Source organism: Anser brachyrhynchus (assembly GCF_964034855.1).
Source record: "Anser brachyrhynchus genome assembly, chromosome: 1".
Classification (NCBI taxonomy): domain Eukaryota; kingdom Metazoa; phylum Chordata; class Aves; order Anseriformes; family Anatidae; genus Anser; species Anser brachyrhynchus.
The window spans coordinates 36,554,411-36,566,728 of NC_137694.1; the positions used below are offsets into that span (position 1 = coordinate 36,554,411).

General features: G+C 45.7%; 1 protein-coding gene and 1 long non-coding RNA gene across 2 annotated transcripts in view; one reads left to right on the forward strand and one right to left on the reverse strand.

The window, feature by feature from the left end:
- RASSF3 (Ras association domain family member 3) overlaps positions 1-12,318 on the forward strand; it is a 50,009-nt gene that overhangs the window by 18,045 nt on the left and 19,646 nt on the right. The window lies entirely within an intron of this gene.
- The window catches only part of LOC308188055, a 41,917-nt gene that overhangs the window by 16,065 nt on the left and 13,534 nt on the right, over positions 1-12,318 (reverse strand). Inside the window, exon 2 of the long non-coding RNA XR_013945125.1 lies at positions 1-12,264. This exon is cut by the window's left edge and continues 16,065 nt beyond it. This is a non-coding gene — a long non-coding RNA (uncharacterized lncRNA). The remainder of the gene's footprint in view (positions 12,265-12,318) is intronic.

Below are 12,318 nucleotides of genomic sequence, written 5' to 3' on the forward strand. Positions count from 1 at the left end.
GTGAAGAACACAAAAAGTGTCCCAATTTGCTGCTGGTGGTAGGATCTCAAAACAAGGCTGTCCATGTTTAGCTCTGTTTTTTACAAAAGCAAGACTTTTGCAGTCCTTCCCTTCCTTCTCCTAAGCTTAGAACAACTTCATCGTCAGCATCAGGGAATCCATTCGAGAGAAGCTTTATAGCCCTACACAACGGGAAAGAATTTCAGTCCTGACTTGCCCCTTTGTAGCCATCCACGTGAAAGTCTCGTGCAGTTTATGACGAGGTCATGTGTGAGACCATAGGAAACCAGGCTTCAGCAGTTCATTTGCCTGTAAACCGCTTGCTTTTTTTGTTGCCCTTTAGCGGATACTGGAGGACTTTCCAGTATTAAATGGAGCTGATGCTATCCCTGACCTTGGGTCACTTGAGTCAGAAAACGGTTTTAGAACAGCCTTGCCTTTTTAGAACAAAGGAGGACCTGAAAGTTTTGAAAAGTTCTGTAAATAACCCTGCGTTTCTGTGGCCAGCAGCAGCCCAGGCTGTTCATGGAAGGGACCACAGCAGGAGAACCACCTGAAATTTATGCTCCGGTGGCCCCTGCTTCTGCTTCCTGCTGGTGCTGGATGCCGGCGCGCCCTGTGGGTGCCAGTGGCTTCGCTGCTGCCCCTGAGGCCGTGCTGCTTTGGGTTCGCTGCTTGTCTAGGGAAGAGCCAGCATCCCCCAGGTGTTGAGGTACGCTGCAGCACAGTCGTTTGGCACGCTTCTAGCTCTTGCCCCAGACAGTCCAGAGCCTGCCCAGTAGAGAAGGCAGCCTGCTTTTGAACTCAGTCTTGGAAATGCTCGTGGTAAATGAGTCTTGATGTTACGTTTTCCCCCAGGCTTGTGTGTTTGTGCAGTGCAGAGGTTACCCCTCTCCCCCTCTCCCCTGCACTGGGGTGCTGCAGGACCCTGTGCTGGGCTGCTTTGGCCGGGAAGCTCGTGGGTTAGCTGTCCTCAGCAGCACGCTGCTTCTGGCAGGAGTATGAATGCCTGCTTTCCACTGACCGTTCAGATCACAAGGCAAAGATAAAAATGGACTGATACATCTTTAATGAGTTTATAAACCTCAAAGGATCCTGCTTTCTTTTAAAGCAGGCAGCTGGCTCTTGATTCCATGCTTTGGCTTTTCCTTCGTTGCGTACTCCTCCCTGACTCTCTTATGTGATATTGGAGATGATTTCCAATAAGGAGTGGGATTTAGGAATGGTTTTTGGAAGCAAGGTGGTTTGTTTCTACAGAAGTAATTCTCTGGAACAGCTCAGACTGGCAGTCCTCTGTGCTTGGAACAAGCCACGAGTACCTTTTGTGAAAAACCTGCGTGCAGGTCCTTTTCTCTGTGTGTGGCAGAGACCGATGGACTGTTCATCAGACCACTTACCTCCAGGTGAAGCAAACCTTGGAAAAGCCTGTGTTAGGAAGAACAGATCAAATCCATCTTCCTCCTAATCATGCCAGTCTCTTCTAGTCTAAAGCAAAAGGAATGAAATGTCTTGGTCTTTGCAAATGTCTGACCTGAGGAAACTTCATTGTTATTTTCTTTTTCACCCAGCAATTATGTAAGAGTGACGGGACTGAGAACTTTGCAGTTTATAAGCAAATATACAAAATGTTCTTCTGTTTAATGCAGTCTTTTATGTTTTAAAAGGAAAAAAAAATGATTTTAAAGTTCACGGATAACCTAGAGTTTAGTTGTAAGCAACAGCCACTGTGTCAGAGCAAAGGATGCTATTTTTTTCCTCCTCTTTGCTGCTTTTACCACTTCCATCTTTGGAAAACAGGATTCCTTTCGAGTTCTTTGTTATTGTAAGAGGCTGGTTACATGTCTTAGCTGGATCATGCAAATGACAATGTTTGTTCTTCGCAGCGAGATGTTAGGAAGCAAGTTGAATTCCTACCTTACTTTTAATTGTACTCTGGGGTAGCAGTAAACTGAGAAGCTGTTAGGGAAAGCTGCTGGATTTATAGTATCCGTAAAAATACCTCAAAACAGGAAAGCAGTTTTGAATAAAATAATAGAATATTCAAGTTTGTCATCCAGCTGAATTTCAGTATCTTCTGCATGCCTGCCCTTTATAGCCGTACTTCCTTTCCAAGTGAGGATGTGTTGCTTTATTGTCACATCCAATCAGTTGCATGACTTTGATCCTTTACAGCAATATGTTTCATACTGCAGGGTGGCTTTTAAACACATCATTTATAGGCAAATGCGTGAAGCACTGTAGAAAATTTTAAACTTAAAGTCTGATGAGAAAGATTAATAAAGGCAATACTTGTGAATGCCGAAGCACAATCTGACACTTGCAGTTCTGTAATTTTAAAATACTCCCTGGATAAGCATCTCCCTTGACTTGTTCCCAGTAGCAACTGTTTTTAATGTTAATAGTCAAAGACTGGACATGTAAGATTGCATTTACATTCGTTAAGAGTGCCTTTCTGAGTAAGCATATGAAAGTTTTGGAATGCTTGGGACTTTGTGACTTTGTAACGCCATGAAGGCACGTGGTCATCCATGTCATTTCGAGGAGGGGTTTTCCCATACTACCGTTCTTCACTGTGGGCTCCGAGTCAAAATTCGACTGGTGCTTATTTCATAGAAACGACAGCTGACCCTTGCAGGAGAGCCGGCGATTCGTTGTGTTAGCTGGCTCTGGTTGCAGAGGAGATGGGTCTTCTGACTGCAGGAGCATTATGGACTAGTGTTGGGAAAAGCACACACGCTTGGCTCCACTTCGGTGCAGAGGTAACCTGTGTAGGTTGTCAGCTCTGGGTGAAAAAAAATTAAAGCGTGTGTGTTTGTCCAAGTTGGAAGGTGCATGTTGAATTTCTGAGGCTGTCAGATGTCCTCTTTCAAAACCCACATAACTGTGTTTGAAATCCGGATTCCTTTCTGGAGCTGACCCTTATATTTAAACTTATATATGCCGAGTTTTTGCCTCACTAATTTTCTCAGAGAACATTTAAAAATGTTCTCTAGGTGCAGTATGGACTCTTCTCATACCACACAGTAATGTAAAGGATTCCAACACGAACTAGGGTGTGTTGTCTTTCCAGTTTTGTGCGGAAATGCCTTTAACTTCTTGCTGTTATTGAAGCAACCAACCCAGTATCCATAAACCTTGCTTTAGGATATTTGGCTCACACTGCGTGAGTAGGTCAAGAAGTAAGTGATTGGGTAGAGCAGCGTGAAGCTGCTTAAACGTCTTACATACTGTCTGTGAACCAATTCCTGTGCTGCTTGGACCTTGTTTTGCTAACTTAGTGGGAAGCTGCGCTCATTTTTTCTCTTCCTCCAGATTTAATTTCCAAACAGGTTCATGAGCCGAGGGACTGAATAGATGCGGAGAGCTGGGCGAGAGGTGAGACCTCATGGTTAAAGGGAAGGGGGGTGACATACCTCATTTTTCCTTAAGAGCAGCAAGTTGTGGGGTTGTGTCGCACCGCCTAGGAAAACTTTACACTCTTGTTTGACCAAGTCTGGGTGATCACGCTGTAGTGTTTGCTCCATAAAGCAAATAAGAGCCGTTAAGAGCATGGTGTGATGTGAATCAGGGGCTGTGTCGTCCAGTGTAAAACCGGTTCCTTCAACCCCTCGCTTGGGCCAGTACGGCTTTTGGGGAGGCTGTAAGATCAGGGATCCTCAGGTCTGCAAGCATTCTCTTTCTTTTGAAAAGTTCCAGTGAGAGCGTGTCCTTTCCAGAAGTGACTTGCAGTGCACGCCTCAGTTGACGCCCTGATGCATACCTAATGGATCCATCGAAGCATTTGTCATCTCACCTAGTCAGACAGAGGAGAACTCTTAGCAAAATTAAGCTAGCAGTTGGTAACATACTGAAAATAACAGGAAATCTATCTTTTTATTTTAAAGCACAACCAAGCACAAATCGAGGTAAAGCTACCACGTTTTCCATGTATTCACATTCACTTTTGCCACTGCAAGTGGCAGCTGATCGGAGAGAAAACGTGTTTCCTTGTTGAAATCTAACCATTCACTGCTCAGTACCCAGGAAATGTGTATTAGCAGGTAATCTACGCTATGCAGAAGTCACTCGTAGGCATGCAGAATTTGTCAGGCAAAGCTAGCTTAAGTATGTTTTGTGAAGTGTGAAGTACACCCTAGTATCAAACTTGCAGCAACTAATGCAGGTTTTGTTTCCTGCACTGTTGCAGGCACACCATGTCGTTAAACATAGCCAGATTTCAAGGATTAACTTTCAAATTCAGAGTTCTTTTAGACTTTGCTGTGCAAATAAATGTTGTTACTGGTTTGTCTTTTATAGAAGGGATTAAAGGATTTTTTTTTCTTCAGTGTAACTGACAGCTCTCTGTGGTCTTGTGCCTTCCGAGGAAGTTCATGACAACAGCAAACACTTGACACCTATGAAAATCAGGCTCCGTATCCTTTAAGTTCAGAAGAGCCTTTTCATATTCTGACCTGTTGAAGGTGATATTAGAATAAAAGGTTATTTGAAAAAAAGCATTTGAGGTCTGTAAGTCTCAAATTTAGCACTCTGTTTAGCTTATTCTTTTTAAAACGCCTCCTAAAATGGCCTAGCTATTGGGACAGGTACTTTCAAACAAAATGGACTTGACAGCAGTGCTCTCTTCTCAACATGTTTCACACGTAGCAATAGAAACAACCTCACTTGTGACTTGTCCTTTAATAAGAAGTTCCTCAGTGACACCTGATGGCTTCCTCCGAGGCATTTAGGAGGCACAGTATGTGCAGTCTAGAGGTGGTGGCTGCCTCCAGGTATCTGAGGATGCTGGGTGAATTAAAGCACACCTTTGTAGGAAAAGAATCTGCTTTCCATTCCCTTCTTACCATGCAGTTTAAATCGCTCCAGGTTTTTTAACTACAGAAGAGTGAAGTGCTTCTTTTTTTCCTTGGCTTTCACCAAGTGGGGAGAGACACACTCAGCTCTGTCTTTATTAGCTAGCAGCAACCAGCTTTGCTGTTTTTCTGGTACCCTAGGTCACCAAGCTTTACTGCCTCTGGTTTTCTTTTTGCTTGGACTATTTTATGACCGAGAAGGCTCTACAGCTTGACCTGACAGTCTGCTGACTTGTTGCAATCAGTTTTATTTTATCTCTGTTTCCTCTTTCGCTCCTTACGCAGCGTGAACAGTATCTTTAAAGAACGGAGGATCGGAGTGCTGGTTTTGCAGGCTGCTGCAGCTTACCTTCTGTGCGCTCTGAGAGTGCCCCACGAAGGGGCAGGAAGACAGCAGCTGCTGGAGGGAGATCAAAGGACGCTGTGCTTAACCAGACAGCAGGGCAAGCTGCAAGCAAAGGCAGAGCCTTCCCTGCAATGGGGCTGGGCTCTGGAGAGCTGCAGCTCAGAGGCGTAGTGCTCCGTTTCTTTGCCTTCTTTCTGTAGCGAGCCCTTACCCAGAGCTGAGGAGAAGTATCTGTGTGACTACTGAGCATTTACAGTGGGACACGACAGAAATGGCTCCCTGACCACATATTTAAGGCTGTGTTGGTTTGACTGTGCTAGCAGGCAGTTCTGTTTGACGTGGCGGACCGTGTCCATTGCAGTTTCATAAGAGCACTGCAGCGGTGAAGCTCCTTGTTGGGAAGTGCCCATGCCGTAGGAACGGTGGCTCTGCTTGCCTTCAACTCGCAGCAGCAGCCTTCGCGACTCCTCCCCAGCCCTACTTGGCTGTTTTCGTGCTCCCCACAATGGTTTCTGCTCGCGTGTGTCTCGGGTGCAGCAGCCCACAGCTTTTTCCACCGGGGCTCCCCCTCGGTGCTGGTGCCCTGACTCAGCCTGGGCTGGGTGCCTGTCTCCAGCTCAGCCCTTTCATCTCCTCCCTGCTTGCTTACTGACTCCTTGTGATCTCCGGCACCTCCCGCAGCCGCTCCTTTCCCTTGGCAGATAACAGCCACTCGGGCGCTCCCCGTGCCGCTCCTGGCTCCCGGGCAGGTACTTGCTGCCCGGGGTACTCCCTGTAGCTGCTTCCTTCCCCCCAAACACCATTGTTTCCATCTCGCTCCCCGTGGGGCAGGTCAGATGATCATCTGCACTTTCTTTCTGACACAAGGTATTTTGGGGACAACCGGCCAATTTACGTGCGGGGAGTCTGTCTTTCTGAAGTTCTGCATCAGAGGCCGCTGGTTTTTGCAACCAGGGGAATTGGGGGACCCTTCGTTCACGTACAGCGTTGGTGCAGCCACACTGTAGGTTGAGCACGTGCACTTGGGCTTCCCACCTTCCCTAGATCTACCCCAAGGAGGCGGGCGAAGAGGCGATTGCTCTGTGGGTGGCTGAGAGATGGCCTTCACAGCCCTGCTGGTAAAGCAAAATGTGTTAGGAGAAGCCTCTCCCGTGGGAGGAGGCTGTCAGAGCGCCCCACTCCTTCCTGCTCCAGGAGGAGGAGATGCGTTGAAACTCTGTGTCATTCCACAGGTGCTGTCACTTGGGTGGTGGCTGCGTCTCGCCTTGTGCCAGCGGGATGCCCTGCCTTTCTGACCGGCTGGCAGCTGCCCGGGACTGCGATATCCTCATGCACGGTCCCCTTTTTACTTCACTGCAGTTCGGGGAAAGTTAATGTTCCATCATCTTCCCGTGCATGCCTCAGCCCAAGGGTTTTCTGTGGGAAAATAGCAAAATCAGGGCAATGGCAGGACTTGCAAAATGCTGAGAAACGCTTACTGGCTCTGCAAGATACAGGAGGACACGTTTCCTCCGTTGTATCTAATTCCCCTGGATGTAGCTGTGTGTTCGTGCTGCTCAAGGCAGAATTCTCTGAATCGTACAAGAGAGGCCAGCGAGAGGAGTAGTAGCATGCCTTGGGGGATTGTATGGTTTAAAATACATCTCTGCTATAAATTGCAACAGATGGCAGTGGGACTCTTTGAGGTGGAATTTTATTCCAATAGGCCTTTCAAACAACTTTTTTTTTTTTTTCCCCTCCAGCTTCCTCATCAATGCAAGCTTCTGGAAAAAATGTGAAAATGACAAAGGAAGTTTAACTTTTTTTTGTTGGGTTGGTTTGCAGCTTCAAGTGAAAGGTCATAGGAACTTCAGCTCTGTGGTGCCAGATGTAGAGCTTTGCCTCTACCAGTACTGCTCTGTTCTATTACCCAGGCTAGGGAAATGTTGTAAATGGCAAGTGTGCAAGTGGGTTTTTACGGAGCCTCTGCGTATTTTTAGCTTGTGCAATGCATGTTGTAGGATCTGCATTCTCTTCTCTCATTAGTGTTCCTTTCAGTGAGGAAAAGATCTGTATTGCAAGGGGTTTAACTCCGCTGCTTAGCTGCAGGCTATATGTTTGAAGAATTGTCTAAGGATTGCCCCACAAGCCAGGTTCTGGTCCTCCCAGCGCCCAGGAGCACAGAAGCTGTCCCGTTAGTTTCCAGCCAGTAATCTTTCATCTGCTCAGGAAGGGCATCCTGTGCTGTTGGGTTCCGGGCAGTATCTCATTACCCCATGAAACTTGAATGCGGTCTTGAACTCTTGACCAGACACCTTATCTGCTCGTGCTTTTCTTTATTATCCTTTTAAGTGGTGGTGTTTTTTGTTTGTTTGTTTTTGAATATCCCGTGCAGCAAGATGGATGGCAGTTCAACCAATTTTTCTTTGAGGTCACTCTTTATTTGGTCTCCCTTCTTGGATAAGGTCATATATGTCATAGGCTTAACCTCCTGCATTTCTCTTTGTTCTGTTCTGTGTGTTCAGACAGAAACGATGCCTTTAATTATTTTTTGCTCTTTATAGAAGGCTGCTAATGCTTGCTGCAGTTGAATGGCAGGTTTTAGGAAAGATGAATTTGTCCTCCTAGAAGGCTGTGAACAGAAGTGGTAATTCTTGCTTTTCATTTTGCCCTGGCCAGATAGATTCATTCTCATGTTCCATAAGCGTGTAGGATTTGCAGATCTCTCCTGACCTGTCAAAATGAGAGCCAGCTGTAATAATTTCATATCTGCCTCTTGGGTTGAAACAAGATCTGGCTTCTGTGAAGGTTGTCATGTTACTTGGAGTGCCAGGCTTTCTTTGAGACAGTCAAGGTCTCGTTGGCCATTTTTTTTGTGTGTGTCTCAGACTAAGACCTCTGAACTGTTACTCTCTAAAATGTCTTCCATAAGCATGGTGGATTTGCCCAACTTTCCCCAGACAGGGCCTGAGAAAACTTGTGCCGCTGCCTTCCCTGCGGCCCTTCTAACAGAGCTCTGAAACAAGCTGGGGGGCTTTTTAACAGTAAAACACAATGACTTCAGATTCAAGACTTGTACCTGAAAGTTGTTGGCGAAACTTGAACGGGAGAGGGGAGAGTGGCCAAGTCTAGCTAAACTTGAGGTATCTCCCATCGTGTCTGCTGGCTGAAGGATGGCATGCTGAAAAACAGAGGAAGGCATCAGCAAGGATAAGGAAGCAATTACTAGATGTTTCATCAGAAATAACTGTGTGAGTAATAACTAAGACGTATATAGTAAAGCAAGAAAACGTTTTCAAGACATTTTGTGAGGCAAAGCTAAATAAACTTCTTTTCCCAAGAGAGGCGCTCTCGAAAGAATTGTTTAAAACAGTTTGGTCTGCTGCAGTCTATTTTAAAAGGGGATGGGGGGGAAAAATCATGATCTCTGTTTGCAGTGTTTCATCTGGTCCTGTGGTTATTTTTTCATTCAAGCCCAAACTCCTACGTCTTTTAGTTTATCATAAATCTTGTGAGAATAAATAGTTGTTTAGAGGAATTCTTGGTGAGGTATGAGATATATATATATATGCCAGGGCTTAGTCATGTACAGTCAAGTATAACTGTTCTCAGTGGCCTTAAGTGTACAGTTTCATCATAGTCTTCATAGTTTTTTGACAAATCCTAGCTCCATGGCACTCTTACCCTGGATTGGACATTCTAGGTAATAAAATAATTCTTAGTATAAATGACCACATTAAAGCGTGTGTTTGTTTATTTTTAAAAACACAGGATAACTAAGTCAAGTTGTCACTGGCTTGGAAAAGCCAGAGTTATTCCTCCTCCTTGTCTGTTTGAGTTAGGTTACAGCTCTTAATTACGTTATTGCTTGCCAGCATCCCTCCCACAGACTCCTTCCCTCATCCAGGACGCAGAGTGTGTGGTGCTGATCTTGATGAGTCTTTCCCCTTCTCCTTATTGTGGAAAAGGTGGCATATGGCCATAAATTTCCTGCAAAGCACTCAGAGCTTGCTTTAAAAGAATTAATCATTTCAACGTGGATTTTTTTATTATTACGGTATTTCACAAATGTTTGTGAACATGCCTTCCAATAATAACACATTAACAGTTTCTTCCCATCTGCAAATGCACTGCCACTCATGGTTCTGGCTTTAGGATGTCCATTTGGCGCTAGGGTTGAAGTATGTGATTCCTGGCTGTTCCTCCCCGCTCGGCGCAGATCTGTCTGTTTAGCCCAGCCGCGGTTCAGGACCCGCTGTGCCCGATGCAGCGATACAATTCCCTTTCCGTCTTGGGAGGTGAAGCATAGGGAACGTGTGAGTAGCCATGCGAAGTCACAAAAGCAAGGTCAGCCTAGACCAGCATCACGTCTGGCAATTGCTAACAGCAGATGCCAGGGGAAGAGTAGAAAAATAGGGCACACACACAGACATACACAGTGGTGGTTTGCCCAAATATTTTCCCATCTTGTGGTGATTTGCAGTCTAGCTGATCTTTTGTGAATTATCCACTTGTTTCTGAACCTGTGCAAACTTGTAGCACCCAGAGTGTTCTGTGGCATGGGATTCCACAGGTTAACTGTGTTACACACTAAAAGCAGCCCATCTTTCTGTGCTTTTGTCTGCCTCTTGCTGTCATCACTGGGTAGGATTCAGCTCTGAGCTGGAACACCTACGGGCAGGTGTGTGAGTGCATCTCAGCAGCACTGCTGGCAGAGGAGCTTGGAGAAATGCAGCTCGGCACCAAGTCAACGTGTATGGGGTTGGATTCAGTTGCCTAAAGCAGAGGTATCCTGTGCCATTTTGGGTGCTGTGGGATGGGTATCCTGCCAGGCCTCCGGGTGCCACTTCGCGACTTGCAGGCATCTTGAGTGCAAAAGGCATTTCTGAATTATGGCACGTGGGTGAGAGGTGTCTCCTCCTGCCCACTACATCAGCTCGAATGAAAGGGAAACATTTGGGGTGTTTTGATACAGATCTGTGCGCTCCCCTTGTTTTGTTCCCTCCTCTGTATAGGGAAAATGTCTTCTGATCTGGTGCTTTCTGACTTAGGTCACAAGTCAGCTCCCCTAAAAGGAGAGAACCTGCCATTAGCAATCATCCGTGAGTATTTTTCTGCTTAAAACTCCATTTCTGGCCAGAGATGGGATCCCTTTCTGCTGAGCAGTATTTATCCGAGAGGTTCCTGCCTCCTTCGCTGGACTGCTTCCAGTTTCTGCAGTAAGGGACCTTGCAGACCGGGCTTTATTCCCAACCTCACAGTCACAGTTGCTTAATGAAGAATTGCCACAAAATACTTAAAATGCCTGTGTTTGCAAGTGCGTGAGGAAAACAGTATTATGTGAAGCGTGAAGAAAAACAATACTGTTTTTCTCAGTACCGTAAATGAATAAGCTTATTCTGAGGTTTTGTTTGGCTGTTAATGAAAACAAGTATAGCAGTGCTGCTCAGAAAGATCTGTGCGTTTACTGATTTATTTAAACAGTAGGAGGTCCTTGAATTAAGCAACGCTTACAAACCACAGCCGTACACATCTCCTTCAGGATACAGTCCTGACTTCTTGTGCCTGTGCTACCTTTCCCCACTGGTTCCCTGTCATCCTTCTGGACTCCGTAGCTCTCCCTTGTTGGTCACAGCTGCTCCAGAGACACTAAACTGAATTTATGTTGCGGACAAAATAGCCTTTTCCTGCAGCTTTTCCCTCCGCTGTGACTGAGCAGTCTTGGCTGAAGTTTTGAGAGGGAGAAAATGTATTAATATGCAGTATTGTGAACCTTGGCTCAGGCATTTAGCACTGATCGAAGTTAAAATCAAGTGAAAAATGTCTGCTACAGTTTTAGTCAATGTGTATTTATGCACTTGGTTTCATTCATAGAGGTAGTGGTTTGTGATTTTTAAATAATCTCAAATCACTGTTACAGCTTACACCCAAGTGTCAAATTTGCATTTGTCCACAGAAAGCATCTTTTGTAGCTTTCCATAGCCCTATTTATAATGAAATGTACCTAAACCCATCACTTAGTGGTCATGTTCAAATTCGTGGTACAGGTGATAGCCTGCTCTTGCTCAGCACTTCACTCTCCAAGCACGTAATTAAAGACTGCTAGATTAAACGCTTCTCCTTGAACCTACGTGTGTGTTCATGGCAAAAATTGAAATGGTCTTCATTCCCGATTTGAGTGCAGGAGTGAAAAACACTGACTTTCCCCATCATCCAGCTGCAGAGAAAGTAAATCAGAGGCCTCTGAAGGGGCCAGGTGTCCCTTGGCAGCATTTTGATGGCTTTTGTTTCTAATAAGCAAGCTGCAGTTTCTAAGTCTGTCTGGGTGGGGGGAGGAGAGTTGTGTTGTGCTGTTTATAAACCTAAATGAGGATGGTTGTGCTCTCTTAGCTCCTCTTTCTTATGTTACTTTCTAGTTTTCAATCTTCCTACAGCGGATTTTTTCAGTGCTTTTTGTGCTCCAGAGCTACCAGGATCACGCGGTGATTTAAACTGCTTGGATCAAGACACAGCTAACAGCGAGGTGCTGGACGTGGTCAGACATCACGTTTTGCAAACAGCTGTTGTGGTGGAAGGCAGCCGTAGCCCTTCTGCAGGAGTAGTTTTTCTGAACTGAAGCAGTCAGATCTGGAAGATCTCACAGTGTTAGAAAAGTTGATGCGAAAATCTAGAATCCTATTGCCAGCATTCCTGATAATTCGGTATTTCAAAACATCCTCTTAAGCAGATACGTGGCACTTAATGTAAACCGAAGCGCAAGAATGCTGAGATGATGGTTGCAGAGGTAGTGTTTCTGTGCTATCTGTAACGTTTCGGAAAGGGTTTGCTCAGCCTGCGATGTACAGCTGATTTGCGAAACATTCCCAGGAATCTCCAGTTGTGCTGACATTACTCTCAACCAGCAGGAACTTGCAGAAAGGTTGCAGGGAGGGTAGGAGCACTGGCTGGGAGGAATCCCGATAAGCATTTGATGACCGCAGTCCATGGCCAAGAGGGCTGGTACGGCAGCACCTGTGGGAGGACAGCCTCTGCCCCACCCAGGAGGTTGCAGAGCACATCACCACTTGGAGCCGGCAGCTGGCCGCTTACCTATCACCAATATTATGTATTACTAGCACGTAATAAAATAATCCACTTCTGCGG